We start from the raw sequence: 16,616 nt of genomic DNA, 5'->3' as shown, positions 1-16,616 counted from the left end.
GAGCAGGTTCGAGCGGCCAGATAACCTGCTCCTGCTCCTAATTCTTATGCTCTTCTGCTCTTTCTGGAGCTGTGAGGTTGAGAGTAAAAGGTTCTGGGTTCAAACACTGCCCTGTGCTTAATGCTCTGATCCCAGTTCTGATGGAAATTGGAAGGTTTTATGATGGTAATTGCAGGGTTAAATATTGGGTTTTGGTGAGAAGGGGATGAAGGGAACTATGAGGTTTGTTTCCAGTGACTACACTTCGAGCGTTTCACCACATGAAGTGGGTGAGGCCAGGAAGGGGCTTGGCATTTGTGGGTGGACTATCAGTTTACAGGCTCACAAAGCTCAGAATGATGTAGGTGCACAGGAGAATGACTGAGAGTGGAGGAACTGAACCCCACCCTGTGTGTGGCTGCCTTCAGGGGATATAGTCAGAACATTGGAGAAAAACAGGTCAGGTTTCAGAATGTGTCATAGAAATGTGACATGGAGTGAAGGCCAGTGGTTATTGCAAAATATACGACCAAATATCGCAGTACCAAACTTAATCAGCCCTGTCACAATTTTTGGTGATGCAACCTGACCTCTCACAGTGACCAGGCAGGATCAGAGGTGCAGGAAAGCTAATGTTTTGGGTCTGGGCGATTCTTCAGCAACTTTTTCTGAATTTTTCAGAATTTTTTCTGAAGAAGGGTCCAGACCTGAAACATCAGCTTTCTTGCTCCTCTGATGCTGCCTGGCCTGCTGTGTTCATCCAGCTCTACACCTTGTTATCTCAGATTCTCCTAGCATCGGCAGTCCCTACTATCTCACACAGTGACAATGTCTGATAAACAATGTACTGCATCATGCTGTCTCCTCTACTTAGCATGATTAGCAACTGGCGTTATATCACCAAGGAGGGTAATATCACCATTATGTTAGTGGACTCCTAATCCAGTAGGCTAATCACCCAGAAAATGTGGGTTCAGAACATACCTCAACAATTTGAGAATTTGTAGTCAGTTTCTTTAAAATCTGGTAATAAAACAAAAAGAAAGCTTTAAGTCTTTAATCCAGATCTATGTCAGATTGTTTAAAGTGCAACTGGTTTGCATATTCCTTTTGAAGGAAGGAGACCAGCTCCTTCTTCTAGTCAAACATGCATGTGACTCCATCCCATGTTCATTGAGACTAATGTTCTTGGCATTTTGTTGTATCAACACAAATAGAGTCATAGAGATATACAGCACTGAAACTGGCCCTTTGGTCCAACTTGTCCACGCTGACCAGATATTCTACATTAATCTAGTCCCATTTACCAGCATTTGGCCCATATCCCTCTAAACCCTTCCTATTCATGTATCCATCCAGATGCCTTTTAAATGCTGTAATTGTACCACCCTCCACCACTTCCTCTGGCAGGTCATTCCATACACACACCATCCTCTGCATGAAAAAGTTGCCCCTTAGGTCCCTTTGAAATATTTCCTCTCTCAGCTTAAACCTATGCCCTCTAGTTTTGGACTAACTCAACCTTGGGAAAAAGACCTTGGTTATTCACCCTATCTTTGTCCCTCATGATTTTCTAAACCTCTACAAGGTCACCCGTCAGCCTCCGATACTCCAGGGAAAATAGCCCCAGCCTATTCAACATCTCCCTGTAGCTCGAACCCTCCAACCCTGGCAGCATCCTCGTAAATGAGCCATTGCTAACCACTGCATGGTAACTAGGAGCCAGCAATTAAATTCCAGCCATGTTAGTGACACCACATGACAAGAAAGAATTTTTTAAACATCAAGTATGGCATCAATGGTGCCTCCTGACTGTGCCCAGGTCTCCAGGGTATACTTTTGCAAACAGATGCATATTGTCACTGGAAGGGGTTAATGACAAAATCCCTGGTAGTTGCCCTCATCTGTTTGTCTGTTACAGGTTCTCGTAACTCCTGTAGTCTCCTTGTCCTTGGCTTCTTGCCACCAAGGGTCTCAGTAATAGCTGTCTAAGGTGTCCTCTTTGTACAGAGACTAAAAGACAGTTCGTTCTGTGAAGCTTTGCTCATACAAGGGGAAATAATTACTTTTAACTGAACCACAGCCTCTGTTCGCCTTTACTTCCCTGCAAAGTCCAACCACTAAACCCTACATAATGCTTTCTTTCAGCACACTACCAGCCTTTCGATTATAATTAATTGCTGGAGGCAAAAGTAATGAATGTTAATTGACGATCGGGACAATGGATGATATAAAGCCAGCATGTTAGGTATTAATTAAATACCTGGGAATTAAGGGGATGTGGACAGAGGGAGCCAGCAAGATTGTAATCCTTCTTGGTCACTCAGACAATCCCTCTCCTGCCAGGTTCACATGGGATTGCTGAGCCCAAATAGGGAACAACAGCAGGGGAGTGCTTTTCAAGGGAATCATAGCATTTTGTTCAGAAGAATGGGGGGAGAAAAAAACGTTAAAGAAGACAGATTTCAGAATGAGCCAAATTAAGGTCGGATCAACAGATACCAGTGTTTGCTATGACTCGGAATAATAAATTCTGCGATTGTAGATTAGCAGTGATTTCGGAGACTAGGAGTCAAATTCCAGCTGACTCTGCAATTGTTGATATCTCCTCTTAATCCTCAAGATTTGTAGATTTTTGGAACGTGCAAACTTTGAACTTGTGCACACTTGCCAGAAGCCAGTATTTGCATGCACTCGACAGAAGAGGATTCTGGTGATTATGACCAACTGATCCTAAGAAGCGTCTGACTTCTTGTTGGTCTCAGCAGCTCATCCAGTAACACAACAAGTTAACACAATGAAGAGCTGGGCCCATCAGGACAGTATGGGAAAGAGTGATCTAACCTTGCTAACTAGTCTACCATGTGGAGCGTTGATGCCTTGCTGAAGTTCATAACAGACAATGTCTCTACTCTGCCTTCATCAAACTTCTTTGTCACCTCTTCAAAAACTCAATCAAATTAGTCAGACACGACTTCCCACACCATGTTGACTATTCCTAATCAGCCCTTGCCTTTTCCAAAAGCATGTAAATCCTAATCATCAGAATCTCCTCCAACAACTTACCCACCACTGACACCAGGCTTACTGGCCTATAGTTCTCTGGCTTTTCCTTACTACCTTTCTTAAGTATTGGCACCACGTTAGCCAAACTCCAGTCTTCCGGCACCTTACTCGTGGCTATCAATGATACAAATATCTCAGCAAAGGGCCCAGCAATCACTTCCCCAGCTTCCCACAAAGTTCTGGGATACACCTGATCGGGTCTTGTTGATTTATCTACCCCTATAAGTTTCAAGACCTCCAACACCTCCTCCTCTGCAGTATGGACACTTTTCAAGATATCACTATTTATTTTCCCAAGTTCCCAAGCTTCTAATTCCTTCTCCACAGTAAATACTGATGCAAAGTATTCATTTAGTATCTCACCCATCTCCTGTGGTTCCGCACATACACAGTTTTGTTGATCTCTCCCTAGTTGCTCTTTTGTTCTTAATGTATTTGTAGAATCTCCTTAACCCTGTTTGAGGGTTGTGGTAGAAGGCTATTTGTGTGACAGTGTCTAGTGGTGTACCTAAGGGATCGGTGCTGGGTTCCCTTATTGTTTGTGATATTCATAAATGATGTAGCTGAGAACATGCGGGAAATGAGAAGTAAGTTTGCAGGTGACACAAAGATGGGTAGGGTGGTTGACAGTGGGGAGGAAGGTCTTAGGTTACAGGAGGATATGGACAGATTGGTCAAGTGGGCAGATCAATGCCTGATGGAATTCAATCCTGATAAATGTGAGGTGATGCACTTTGGAAGAAGTAACAAGCCAAGTACCCAATGAATGGTGGGACATTAGGAAGCTCAGGGGAACAGAGGGATCTTGGGCTGATTGTTCACAGAGCCCTGACATGGCAGGGCAGGTTAATAGTAGTTAAAAAGCCATAAGGGATGCTTGTCTTTCTCAGTCAAGGCATAGATTATAAGAGCAGGGAGGTTATGTTGGAGATATACAGAACTTTGGTTACGCCACAGCTGGAGTACTGTGTGCAGCAGTTCTGATCTCCGCACTATAGGAAGAATGTGATTGCACTGGAGGGGGTGCAGAGGAGATTCACCAGGATGTTGCCTGGGATGGAGCATTTCAGCGATGAAGAGCGATTGGATAATCTCGGGTTGTTTTCTTTAGAGCAGAGAAGATTGAGAAGGGATCTCATAAAGATGTATAAAATTATGAAGAGCATGGTCAGGGTGGATGGAAAGTAGCTGTTCCCTTTGGCTGAAGAGTCAGGAACTGGGAAGCACATTTTTAAATTGAAAGGCGGAAGGTTTAGAGGGAATTTGAGGAACCTTTGGTTGGAGGGGGTCTGGAATGCTCTGCTTCCTTAAACTGTAACTTTAAACATTTAAAAAGTACTCAGATGAACACTTTAAGTGTCATGGCATTCAAGACTCTGGGATTAGAACAGGGAAAAGGGACTAATGTAGGTAGTGGTGTATTTTTGGTGGTACCAGCTGGATGGGCTGAAGGGCCTCTTCTGTACTGTATGATTCTTTGATGATTCTATACATGTTCCCCTCCAAGGCACATACCATCCTTTCGTGGAACTATATTGTCATTCCTGCAGTGTTGTTGTTTCAAAATTGTGGAGCTCAATTTCAGAGAGCATTTTTGGTATACTCACATCTCAAGGACTGCAGTTGGTTCAAGAATGGATCTCACCGCCAGATTCTTAGAGACATTTAAGGATGAGCAATAAGTTCTGCTTTAGCCACTGTGAATTTTTAAAAAAGGTGGATGGATGTATCTTACTGGTGCAAGCTGGTTGTGAGAGGGCCTTAGATTTGTCTTTGTTTGGCAGCAGGTCCATTTTCTTGTATGGCTCAGAGAAGGAGTTGACATTGACCTTGAGCCTAGTTTCTGACCGAGGACACACATAAATGTCATCTTCATACTGAAAATCTATGACTGAAGTTGGAATAATTTTGCTTTGGATTGAGGGATGTCTAAGTTAAACATTTTCCCCTCAAGTCATCTCCACATTTCAAAGACAGTCTGAAATTTTACTTATTGACTGCAAGGAGTTTGCTACCAATCATTCAGAATGGTGACAACATGTCCATCGAGCTTTGTCTCCCACTCTCGTAACAATGATGATGCAAAGCAGTGGGTGTGAAGGAAAGAAATGCTCTTCTCTGGGTCTTTCTACTTCACGGGATATTCTATCCCATGTGCTCAAAGATATGCAGATCAAGAACTGTCCTGTTCAGTCAGATGAAGGCCCAAAGCATAAACTTGCAACATTGCGTGTACCTATTCTTGAATTTTTTTCAGACTCGTTGACGAGGGTGTTGCTGGCTAGGTCAGCATTTATTGCCCAGTGGGCAGTTAAGAATCAACCACCTTGCAGTGGATCTGGAATCATATATAGACCAGACCAGGTAAGGATGGCAGTTTCCTTCTCTAAAGGGCATTAGTGAGCCAGATGGGTTTTCCCAACAATGGATTCATGGTCATCCTTTGACTTTTAATTGCAGATTTTTACTGAATTCAAATTCCACCTTCTGCCGTGGCAGGATTCGAACCCGGGTCCCCAGAACATTACCTGGGTCACTAGATTAACAGGTTAGTGATAATCCTACTAGGCCATTACCATTGAAGGATAGCCAAGGGCAACCAAAATCAAGGTATAAAACAGAAGTTGTTGGAAAAGCTCAGCAGGTCTGGCAGCATCTGTGAAGAAAAAAATCAGAGTTAATGTTTCTGGTCCGGTGACCCTTCCTCGGAACAGGTATGTTGAATTGGATGCATTTGCTAATGACATAGTTGAAATATGCCATCTGGGATACTTATATGGAATATGGTTGTTTGCAATGCAATTGGGATAAAATGGACTCGCATTTATATGAAATGCATTTGTATGTATGCATTTGCATGAGATTCATTTGAGATGTAATTACTCGGGATACATACAATCTTTGGTTATATGGCATAGAACTCATAGCTTATTGAGAAAAGAAAATTAAAGCTTAGTAGGTAAAACTGTATCCAATGAATCAAGATAAAATAATAGAGATATGAAAATAAATATATAGCAAAGAAGAGGAGAAGTAATAAAAATAAAGGAAAGAACTTGTAGAAGGGACAAGAAGGGCAAAATAAGAGGCAGGAGAAGACACCAAGAAAAGGAAATAAATAAATAGCTTGAATTAGGCGAAAAAACTTTTGTATGCTTGAACTCAAGGTGTAAATTGCTTGTAAAGTTGTGTACTTTTATGAGATGCTCTGCTTTGATACCTGTTTAGTGGAATATTGTTGAATCTCTCATTATAACCGACCTCATTAGTTAAAAGTTGAATTTCAGTACAGCATGTCCTCCTACCCACCGAGTGATTAAAGAAACTTCAAACAGCAGCCAGCTTTCACACCTTTAATCTGAGGCTTGAGAAATGTGATAATTTTGCTGTAATGAGAATAGATTGTATCTGAATGTGTCATTGACTCACACAGAGACACTACTGCAATGTTCCCAATTGTAGCTCTGCTGTGATTTCACCTCACATTAACATTTAAAGCTAATCTGGAAAAGGAAGCAGTTTGGTTTTATTACTAATGCAATAAATCCAAATGAAACTGCACCTTAAATACTTATTAGAGTTGACTGCAACAAATATGTTGTTTCAGTTTGAGGTTAATGATGGGTTAATATTTTGAAAATAATTTATTTTTGTCTTTCCCATAAAAGCTCACCCTCTAATACTGGTGTTTTGAGAAGGATGTGGAAGCTGTGAGAACTGTAGCTATTGAGATATGGGCTTCATAACAAGGCAGTCTAATCATCCCTCGCATTATTGCTGAATTCACCCACCAAAGTCCAGAAACCTAGCTGGACCAGCCACATTCATTTCATTTCATCATTTCATTCACAAGAGATTGGATAGCAAGTAACCTTCCCTCTGTCTCCTCAGTGCCTGTTCACCATCAATAGGTCCAAGTCAAGAGTGTGTCTAAATATGCATTGTTTCTTGTACAACTCCAAGACCACTGGAGAAGCTTGACATATTCATGACAGAGTAGCCCACATCACCATCACCTTTAGCATTCATACTCTCCATGATCAGTGCATAATAACAGCAGAACATGCCATCTACAAGAGGCACCACAGAAACTCACCCCAGGTTGTTTTCACAGTACTTTCTAAACCTGAGACCTTTGCCACTTGGAGAGAAACAAGGGTAGCAGGTGCATGGCAACACCTGCAAGCTTCCGTCCAAGCCACAGAGCATCTTGACTTGGAACTATTTGCTGTTACTTCACTGTCACTGGGTCAAAATCCCAGAACTCTCTTAACAGCAGTTATGTAAGGCGACCTACGCTGGTTTAAAAAGATATCTACTATCACGTTCTCAGGACAATTAGGAATGGAGTCTAAATACTGGCCTTGCCAACAATAATTCCAGGAACAAATTGAAAAGAAAAAAAAAATGGTTTAGGCAAGGGGAAACCAGACTAATAGGGAGTCTTGCTGTGAAATAGGTGAAGATTGTTGGCTCTGATGATCTTGCACTGGAACTGCTAAATTAGGAAATGTGGAATGACAGACCTATTTGACTATAGTGTGCTGCTCCTGAAAAGCACTAAGATCATTGGGTCATAGAATGCACACGATGTGGAAGCAGGCCATTCAGCCCATCAAGTCTACACTGGCCCTCCAAAGAGTATCCCATCCAAATCCAGCCTCCCTACCCTGTCCCCTGTAACCCTGCATTTCCCATGGCCAATCCAGCTAACCTATGGCCATAGCACTTATTTAGCAACAAAAAAAAACAACCAGCACCAAGTGTGGAACATTACAATTAGAAACACCAGCAACACCCTTAGCTTGGATCTGTCATTTGCGAGTAGGTTTACTGCACTTGGTTTAATGGAATGTAGCTTTACCAAGAGAATGCACATTCACGTTATTATGTAGCAGAGTCTTTAATAGCTGGATCTGGAAAGTGTTAAACAGGGATGGGAGTTGTGTCTGCCGGGCACCTACTGACCAAAGGAAACCAGTCTACAATCTACAGACAGGCAGGGAAGAAAGTGCCTGGATTCAAAAAGACTTAAGGAACAACATTATGTGGCTGGCATAAACATTACCAACAATTTTATGGTAAAATCGATTAACACTGTTAAAAACAACATATTGACAACAGAAATACTAAACTGAAAAGAAAGGCAGGAAAAGACCATTCAGTCCATCAAACATACTCTACCTAAACATGAAGCAAAAAAAAATGCTTATTCCTGATGCAAGGGATATTAATAATGTGGCTCTGCGATTTCTTCTGATAGGTGGACTGTAGGTTATTTACTGTTTATTTTCTCTGCGAGAGGGAGCAAGTTTGCGGTCCAGGCGTCGGTTTCTGGAAATGATCATTGACCCCTAGCAAATCCTCCCAGACCCCAGGTCCCTCGGATTGGCTCCAAGGCCTGTACATTAATCGTCCAGAAGTCGTTATCGTTGTTCCACCAGACCTAAAACCAGATCTAATAGATTCTTGCGATCAGTTTTGGTTTTACGTAACCAATGACGGATTAGTAAATGTACATCTTGCCGATTGCCTGTTTGTTGCTGGTACAGTTTGAAATGTTACCATTCTGGGATTTATTCCAGATACAGCAGTTGTGTTGTCAGTGATGTAGTTAATTTCTTTCACGCTTCCGTCCTCGCTGTTTCTGTTCGAAATCCCATATTATTTGCAATCCGCCTGTCTTTGTATTTTGTTATTTTCTGTTCTCCCATCTGTACCGTTTTTCCTTTTCGTTACTTTTTGACGTCTTCCCTTTATATTTCACGTTTAATTTCACACTTTATTTCTCACCTCCCCTCTTTCTCGCTGTCTTAATTTTTCAGCCATTTGTTTCGGTCTTTCTCGGCTCTTTCTCTTCATTCTCCTCGCTTGATGCATTTGTTTTTTTTTGCGAATGCCGTCCGTACATGTTGGATTTCTCTTCAACATCTTTTTCTCTCAGCAGTATCACCTCTCTCCTCCCATCAGACTCTGCATGTTTATTGGGTGAGGAATCTCCACACCCCAGCTGAAGTTGTCTTGACCAAGAATGTTTGACCCACGGGGACATGACCGTCCATCCTGCTTCGGGTGAATCATCATTGAGCTGAAATGTTAACTCTGTTCCTACCTTCACGGTTCCTCCCAGACCTGCTGAGTTTCTCTGACCTCAGCTGCTATCTAACAGGTCTCTCTTTCAAGCAACCATAGCGAATGAGAAAGCTGGCCGAATTTTCCTCCCTCTTAGCCAGTTTTAACGGAAGTACTTTTCCAGAATTGAAGGCCATTCAGACCATCCTGCCTGCGTACTAGTTCTGAGGAAGTTCTGAGGAAGGGTCACCGGACCCGAAACTTTAACTCTGTTTTCTCCTCCACAGATGCTGACAGACCTGCTGAGCTTTTCCAGCAACTTTGTTTTTGTTTTCTGCCTGCGTACTAGCTCTCTTTACTAATCAGTAAAGTTAGATTGCGTGGATTCAGGGAGAGCTTGCCAATTGGATCCAAAATTGGCTTTATGGTAGGAGACAGAGCGTGTTGGTGGAGTGTATTTTGGACAGAAGGCCTGCAACCAGTAGTGTTCCACAGGATTGGTGCTGGGTCCACTTTTATTTGATATTTATATAAATGATTTAGATGAGAATATAGGAGGCATGGTCAGTAAGTTTGCAGGTGGTGATATAGTGGACAGAGAAGAAGGTCATCTAAGATTACAAAGAGATATTGATCAATTGGGTTAATGGACTAAGGAGTGGCAGATGGAGCTTAATTTGGATAAATGTGAGGTCAGAAGTCACAGGACACCAGGTTATAGTCCAACAGGTTTATTTGAAATCACAAGCTTTCGGAGCACTGCTCCTTTTTCAGGCAAAGTGGAAGGAAGCAGTGAAGGAGCAGTACTCTGAAAGCTTGGGATTTCACGTAAACCTGTTGGACTATAACCTGGAGTCATGTGACCTCTGGCCTTGTCCACCCCAGTACAACACCGGCACCTCCACATCATGGATAAATGCAAGGTACTGCATTTTGGTAAAAGAAGCAAGGACAGGGATGTCGACAGTTGATGGCAGGGCCCTGGATAGTGTTGTGAACAGAGAGACCTAGAGGTTGAGGTACATAATTCTTTGAAACTTGCATTACAGGTAGACGGGATGGTTGAGAAAGTGTTTAGCACGCTTGCCTTCATTGCTCAGACCTTTGAGTATAGGAGTTGGGAAATCATGTTGAGGTTGTACAGGGCATTGGTGAGGCCCCTTCTGGAATACTGTGTGTAGTTCTGGTCACCCTGTTATGTAAAGGATATTATTAAGCTGGAGAGGGTTCAGAGAAGATTTACCAGGATGTTGCCCAGAGTGGAGGCTTTGAGTTATAAGGAAAGGCTGGATAGGCAAGGACTGTTTTCACTGGAGCCATAGGAGGTTGAGGGATGACTTTATTGAGGTTTATAAAATCATGTGAGGCAGAGAGAAAGTGAATGACAAGGGTCTTTCCCATAGAATGGGGGAGTTCGAAACTAAAAGGCATATTTTTAAGGGGTGAGGAGAAAGATTTAAAAAGGACATGAGAGGCAATTTTTTTTTTTACACAGAGAGTGGTTCATGTGAGGAATTAACTTCCAGAGGAAGTGGTGAATGAAGTTACAGCATTAAAAGACTTTTGGATAAGCTCATGAATAGGTATGGTTTGGAGGGATATGAGTCAAACACAGGCAGGTGGGGCTAGTTTTGGTTTGGGAACATGGCTGATGTGGACACATTGGACCAAGGGGTCTGTTTCCATGCTGTATGACCCTGTGAATCTGTGACTATGTTGTAGCTGTACCTGCATCTACGACTTCCTCTGGCAGTTCATTCCACATGCCAACCACCCTCTGTGTAAAAGAGTTGCCCCTCAGGTCCCTTTTAAATCTTTCTGCTCTCACCTTAAACCTATGCCCTCTAGTTTTGAACTCTCCTATCCTGGGGAAAAGAACTTTGCTATTCACCTGATCGATGCTCTTCATGATTTTATAAACCTCTATAAGGTTTATGCGCTGTATACGCTCCAGTGAAAAAGTCCCAGCCTTTCCTTATAACTCAAACCCTCCAGTCCCGGCAACATCTTTTGTAAATAATGTATTTTGGACATGTCACTGCTGTAATTTGGAAAACAGACAACCAATTTGCTCAGGACACATACAAAGCCAGATGCTAGTAACAGATAGTCAGTCTATTTTTGTGATTGTGGGATAAAATACAGGATATTGATGAAAACTGTCCTGCTTTTCTTCCAGGTATCGCTTCGGCATCGGCCCGGAGCTGGCAAACAAGGGCCTTGCTTATTGTCCCATTGGATAGGCGGCACCTCTGCTACTGCAGCTCTCCCTCAGTCCTACACTGGCTGGTTAGCCGGGAGCCTCCCCTTCAAGTCCTGGGGCGGGGCTTGAACCTGGAACCTGGTTAGGTCATTGACCGAGTTTGGATCTTTCTTGGTTGAGATTATTTGGTTTAGCTATTGGCCGAGCGAAGAAGCAAGAACGAATGGTACTTGGAAGCTGCTTTATGTACCAATGTCTGGCCACATTCCAACACGGATTTCAGTCAGGACGCTGCCCATTTGGCTAAAACGCAACTTCTCGCCAGCAGAGAATTCTCGACTATTTGCACTGTATTTTTTTGTGTGCGTGAGGTGTGTTTGTGGGAATCATCAGTCTGCAAACACTGAACTGGTATTTTATAAATCACCAGGTGCATGCAATGAAGCAGCCGGTATCGGTTTGACGATAGAATGAAGGCCCAGAACGGTGTCAAACTGGAGAGATTGAGGAAGCTGTGACCCCAGGTTGCCAGTAGTAAACACTTTGCAGCAACATCAATGATGTAAGCGCTCAGCCAACACTACGACAAGTTCGAAATGGCTTTACCAGGTCAATGGGACCGATTCCATTGGTGCCTGTAGGACTGAAATAGTATCTCGGATAGAGTAGTAGCCACAGTGCACCGCACACTGTTAAGAGGATTAACAATAGAGAATCTGCAACAAGGTTCTTTTTTAAAGATGGGGTCAGCTTGGAGACGACTATTAGAAGCAGCTACATAAACCTTTTTAACTGTTGAAATCGACTGCATCAACTTTCACTAATGAGGAAGCTGATATCGTACGATAAGCAACTCTTGGACCAATTGTGCCTTCGGAGAAGAATCTCAAATCTAGTCATTTTGCCCCTTCATGCTAATCTTACGCGATAGTTAAAAAAAGGGTTTTATCTGTGATTTCACAATCGTTTCAAAACTCTGCCTCCAAAGCGTGCTCTTTGGAAGAGCCTGATGATAGGGTCCTGTCGCCAAGCGTATTGTAGCGTATTCAACAGTTGACTCTCTCGCCATTGGAAATACAATTAAAACCTTATTAAAGCTAATCAGAATCCAATGCAACAACTGCATTTTAGAATTTACTTAAGTTTATTACAACATTTAAAAGGCATCAGGATGGAAATATGAATAGGAAGGGTTTAGAGGGATATGGGCCAAATGCTGGCAAATGGGACTAGATTTATTTGGGATATCTGGTTGGCATGGACGGGTTGGACCGAATGGTCTGTTTCCATGCTGCGTAGCTCTATGACGCTGAGTCTGGTGTGTATTTTCTTTATATAATAAAACGCTTTCGTTTGTGTAATCTCAGATCTAAAGAAAATTTCAGATGTTCATGTATGTTAGGCAGGACTATATAACAAATTGGATAGCGAAGATTAGATATTGGATTTTGGTACCTACTCAAATGGTGCTGCGGGAGTGGAGTGGGAGGTATGACATGAATCGGGTGTATTTGTGAGGAATTAGATTATACCAACTCGATACTAAATAAGTATATGATGAAAGGGTAGCAGTGATATGCTTTTAATTTGGTTCGAGCAATTATTTTAACCAACGCCTTTCAAATGATGGTATAAATTCGCAAATTGTACCAACGACAATATTTATAACGACGTAATTAAATTGAAAGGATGTTACTTGAATTCATATAGTAGCTTCTGACCTCTGAACTCTTCAAAGGGTATGATAAACAACCAATTACCTTCAATTACCAACAGATAATTTGCATGTAGCAAGCAAGAAATTCGCTTTTTCCAAATGTCAGTCAATTACTAAATATAAATATTTGTACCTTGAGCGATTTTAGAATTAATTTTATGAAGTGGCATTTTTGTTTATTAATTTACTGACGCAGAATTGCAGAAAGAGCTTCTAAAGAATTAATTCTGTGTCAAGACAGATTAATTATTAGACTGTAAGCGTGCCTTTGAAGTGAAGCCTAACCAAAAAGATTAGTACATAAACCAGCTGCTACTTAAACCTAAACCTATATAGCGGCTCGCACATTTCAAATCGTCGGCAGTCTGAATTAGTTCTTTTTTATAGCCGGCTGCCAAGAATGGAATGCTGTGACGGAGTGTCAGCAGTAAAAAGTACATCAGTGTACGGTAGATAGTGCTGAAACTGGCAGGCTCTCTCCTGTTATGTCCTCTCTTAATCTGACTGCTCGTTGAATCCCTAATTAGTCACCGTTCGCCCAGCGTCTGTTCATTCGTTCTACATTTGAACAGTGGAGATAGGGTATATATTTCTGTTATGTAACCACTGCCCGCTGTTTAGAAAGCACTCGACATTCACTCTGTTCTGTCCACCCGCGTTAAAGCCTAAGAATTTCCCAGAGTGCTTGTTTAAGTTGTATTCTAATGGCCAGATTTCGATTCCATTGACGAATCTAACTTGCCCGTTCCCTTCGACAGGCGCCTCAAACTGTGCAATGCAATTCCACTGCCTCCATCGCTGAATTGTTAACCTGCATTTTCGTAAATCTCTATATTTTTAAAGGCGGCTGTCTGATCTTGACCAATGGTGGGTCCAAAGTAGCAGTCATTAATTAACAAGTTAATCGACTAAAATAAAACAGTAATGTTGGCTGCCACAGTGTCCCAGATATTGCTGTATCTACATGAGTAACCTGCACTCCGGGTCTCAGTGAAATGTGGATCCGTTAAAAGATTTAACACGTCAACCATCGGATATTTAACATTGCAGGCAAACACACACCACAATTGATCTGCTCTTTATGCACGAACTTTCAGATAGGATTTGAATTATACAGACAGCGATCTGGTTTACCACAAATTCAGACGTGATATATTTCCATACCCTTCCCGTTTTATCTCCGTGCAATGAACTTAGCAATTTATTTACATTCCAATACCTATAACCGAAATCGACTGATTCCTAGATAGTAGGAACTGCAGATGCTGGAGAATCTGAGATAACAAGGTGTAGAGCTGGATGAACACAACAGGCCAAGCAGCATCAGAGGAGCAGTTTGCTTTGCTGATCAAGCACAAGGCGGTTTGAACACTAGCTATATATACATATAGAGATATATCAGGATGACTGGACAAAAGGTGTGTAACATGAGCGAAAATGGATTCGCTGTTAGACAAAAAGAAAGCAAGTCCCCGAGGAAACGTTTAGCTCAGGAAAATACTTGTAGCAAAGTTTGATTGATTAGGAAGTGTAGTTGGTTGTTGTAACGTTGTATTGGTAAGTATTAAGCTGTGGACAGCAAATTACATTTACCTGTATTAACGTTGTACTAGGAAAGAAAATGCATTTCCCTGTCGTGACATTTATTTGTTGGACAAAGTGCAGCCCACTGGAACAGCATTCCATTGAGGAAAAAAAACAATTTTAAGAATATTGCCTGGAAATAAATGTTCTCCCCGCTCCTATTCACACAACCAGCGATGGTACTTCTACACGAGAAACAGCAATATTTGACTCTTCAGGAGTTCTTCCTTGTCATTTAAGATCTATATTCTCCAGTAGAGTTAACCCCCACCCCCTTGTGAAAATATCAGGAAGGAAACGGAGCCTGAATAGGTTTTTGAAACGTCTCTGGTGAGGTGAGCAGGCAGGGATCTAAGAATGCCTCCAACTGTGCTTCCTTTTCTGTACAAATATTAACAAATCTAGCCCCGACTAGGAATATTGCTGTTCGAGTAGCGGAAATTTGTTAGAAATTGCAGGATGTTGTCAGGAGCCATCATTCCCAGCCAGTGAATGTGTTGTCACGTCCGAGCAACAAAGGATTATGTTTATTATCTCAAGAGCCGATTTAAATCATTAATTGGCCATTAATAAGTCAGTGAAATTGAAAAGAAAAGCCAAAAAAAAAGACATTTCTAAGTAGGAGTGAAAACCGCATGTTGAACTAATCTTGCAGTACTCTGGGGAATTCATCTCTTAAGTAGAGCAGAATTCCTTTATATTAATCGTTCTTGAGTTTCATTTGGATCCTGGTCCCTGAAATGTGCAGCACACCTGTCTTTCTCCGGCAGGAGGAGGTAAAGGGTTAATTTTCCAGATTGAGTGTAAATACAATGGCCCAGGGAGTTATTGGGATCAACGCCGCTGCTTCGCCTTTAGAAACAGCACTTCCTCAAGACTTTGCTGTTGGTGTTCTTGGGGTTGTCTGTTTCTTACATCCGCGACTGCTTTTAATGTTCTATTTTGGACCTTTCCCACATCTGTTCCGAAACCAACTGTTGTCAGAGAGGCTCTGCACCGCCCGCTTCATAGTCCAGCTCTGGCGTCACAGTCCCCGGGAAAGTAGCGAATGCAGGCGGGATAGGAAGTGCGGGGAATCGGGCACCAGAGTGAGAGCCAGCTCATCCACCACATGGTGAGACGGCCAGAGAGATATAGAGCGAGATTAGCAGATCCACTTGGATAGGAACACATCGATACAGGGAGCGGCTGATATAGATAGATAGTAGGAACTGCAGATGCTGGAGAATCTGAGATAACAAGGTGTAGAGCTGGATGAACACAGCAGGCCAAGCAGCATCTGAGGAGCAGGAAGGCTGACGTTTCGGGCCTGGACCCTTCATCAGATATAGATAGTTAGCTAAAGGCGATGTATATATGTTGTTTATTGCATAAGTAGGAATGGGCAGAGTTTAATCGAGAAAGAGTAGACGGATCAATAATTATAGAAACGCGGCAAATCTCTCCCCAGGTTACTGTAGAGATGTTGTCCTTTGCATACAGTTTCTGACGTGGAGAAGAACGTTGAACTTATTTCAAAACATGGAAGTTTGAATCCTTCGGGTGCTGCAGCTTGGGATGAGCTGCTCAATATGATTGTAGCTGGAGGATGTGCTGGTTCCGCCAATGCTTTTCTCCTCAATGATTGCAGCCATGTTTTGTCGCTGGTTTTGTTAACGGCGTATGAGAGTGTGTGCCTGAGTATGAATGTGCGCGTGTGTGTATGAGAGTGTATGCCTGAGTATGAGTGTGCGCGTGTGTGTATGAGAGTGTGTGCTTGAGTATGAGAGTGTGTGCCTGAGTATGTGTGTGTGTGTATGAGAGTGTGTGCCTGAGTATGAGTGTGCGCGTGTGTATGAGAGTGTGTGCCTGAGTATGAGAGTGTGTGCCTGAGTATGAGAGTGTGTGTATGAGAGTGTGTGCCTGAGTATGAGTGTGCACGTGTGTGTATGAGTGTGCGTGTGTATGTGAGAGTGTGTGCCTGAGTATGAGTGTGTGTGTGTATGAGAGTGTGTG

Source organism: Rhincodon typus, chromosome 12 (assembly GCF_021869965.1).
Source record: "Rhincodon typus isolate 14 chromosome 12, sRhiTyp1.1, whole genome shotgun sequence".
Taxonomy (NCBI): Eukaryota; Metazoa; Chordata; class Chondrichthyes; order Orectolobiformes; family Rhincodontidae; genus Rhincodon; species Rhincodon typus.
This window is presented reverse-complemented; position numbering follows the sequence as displayed.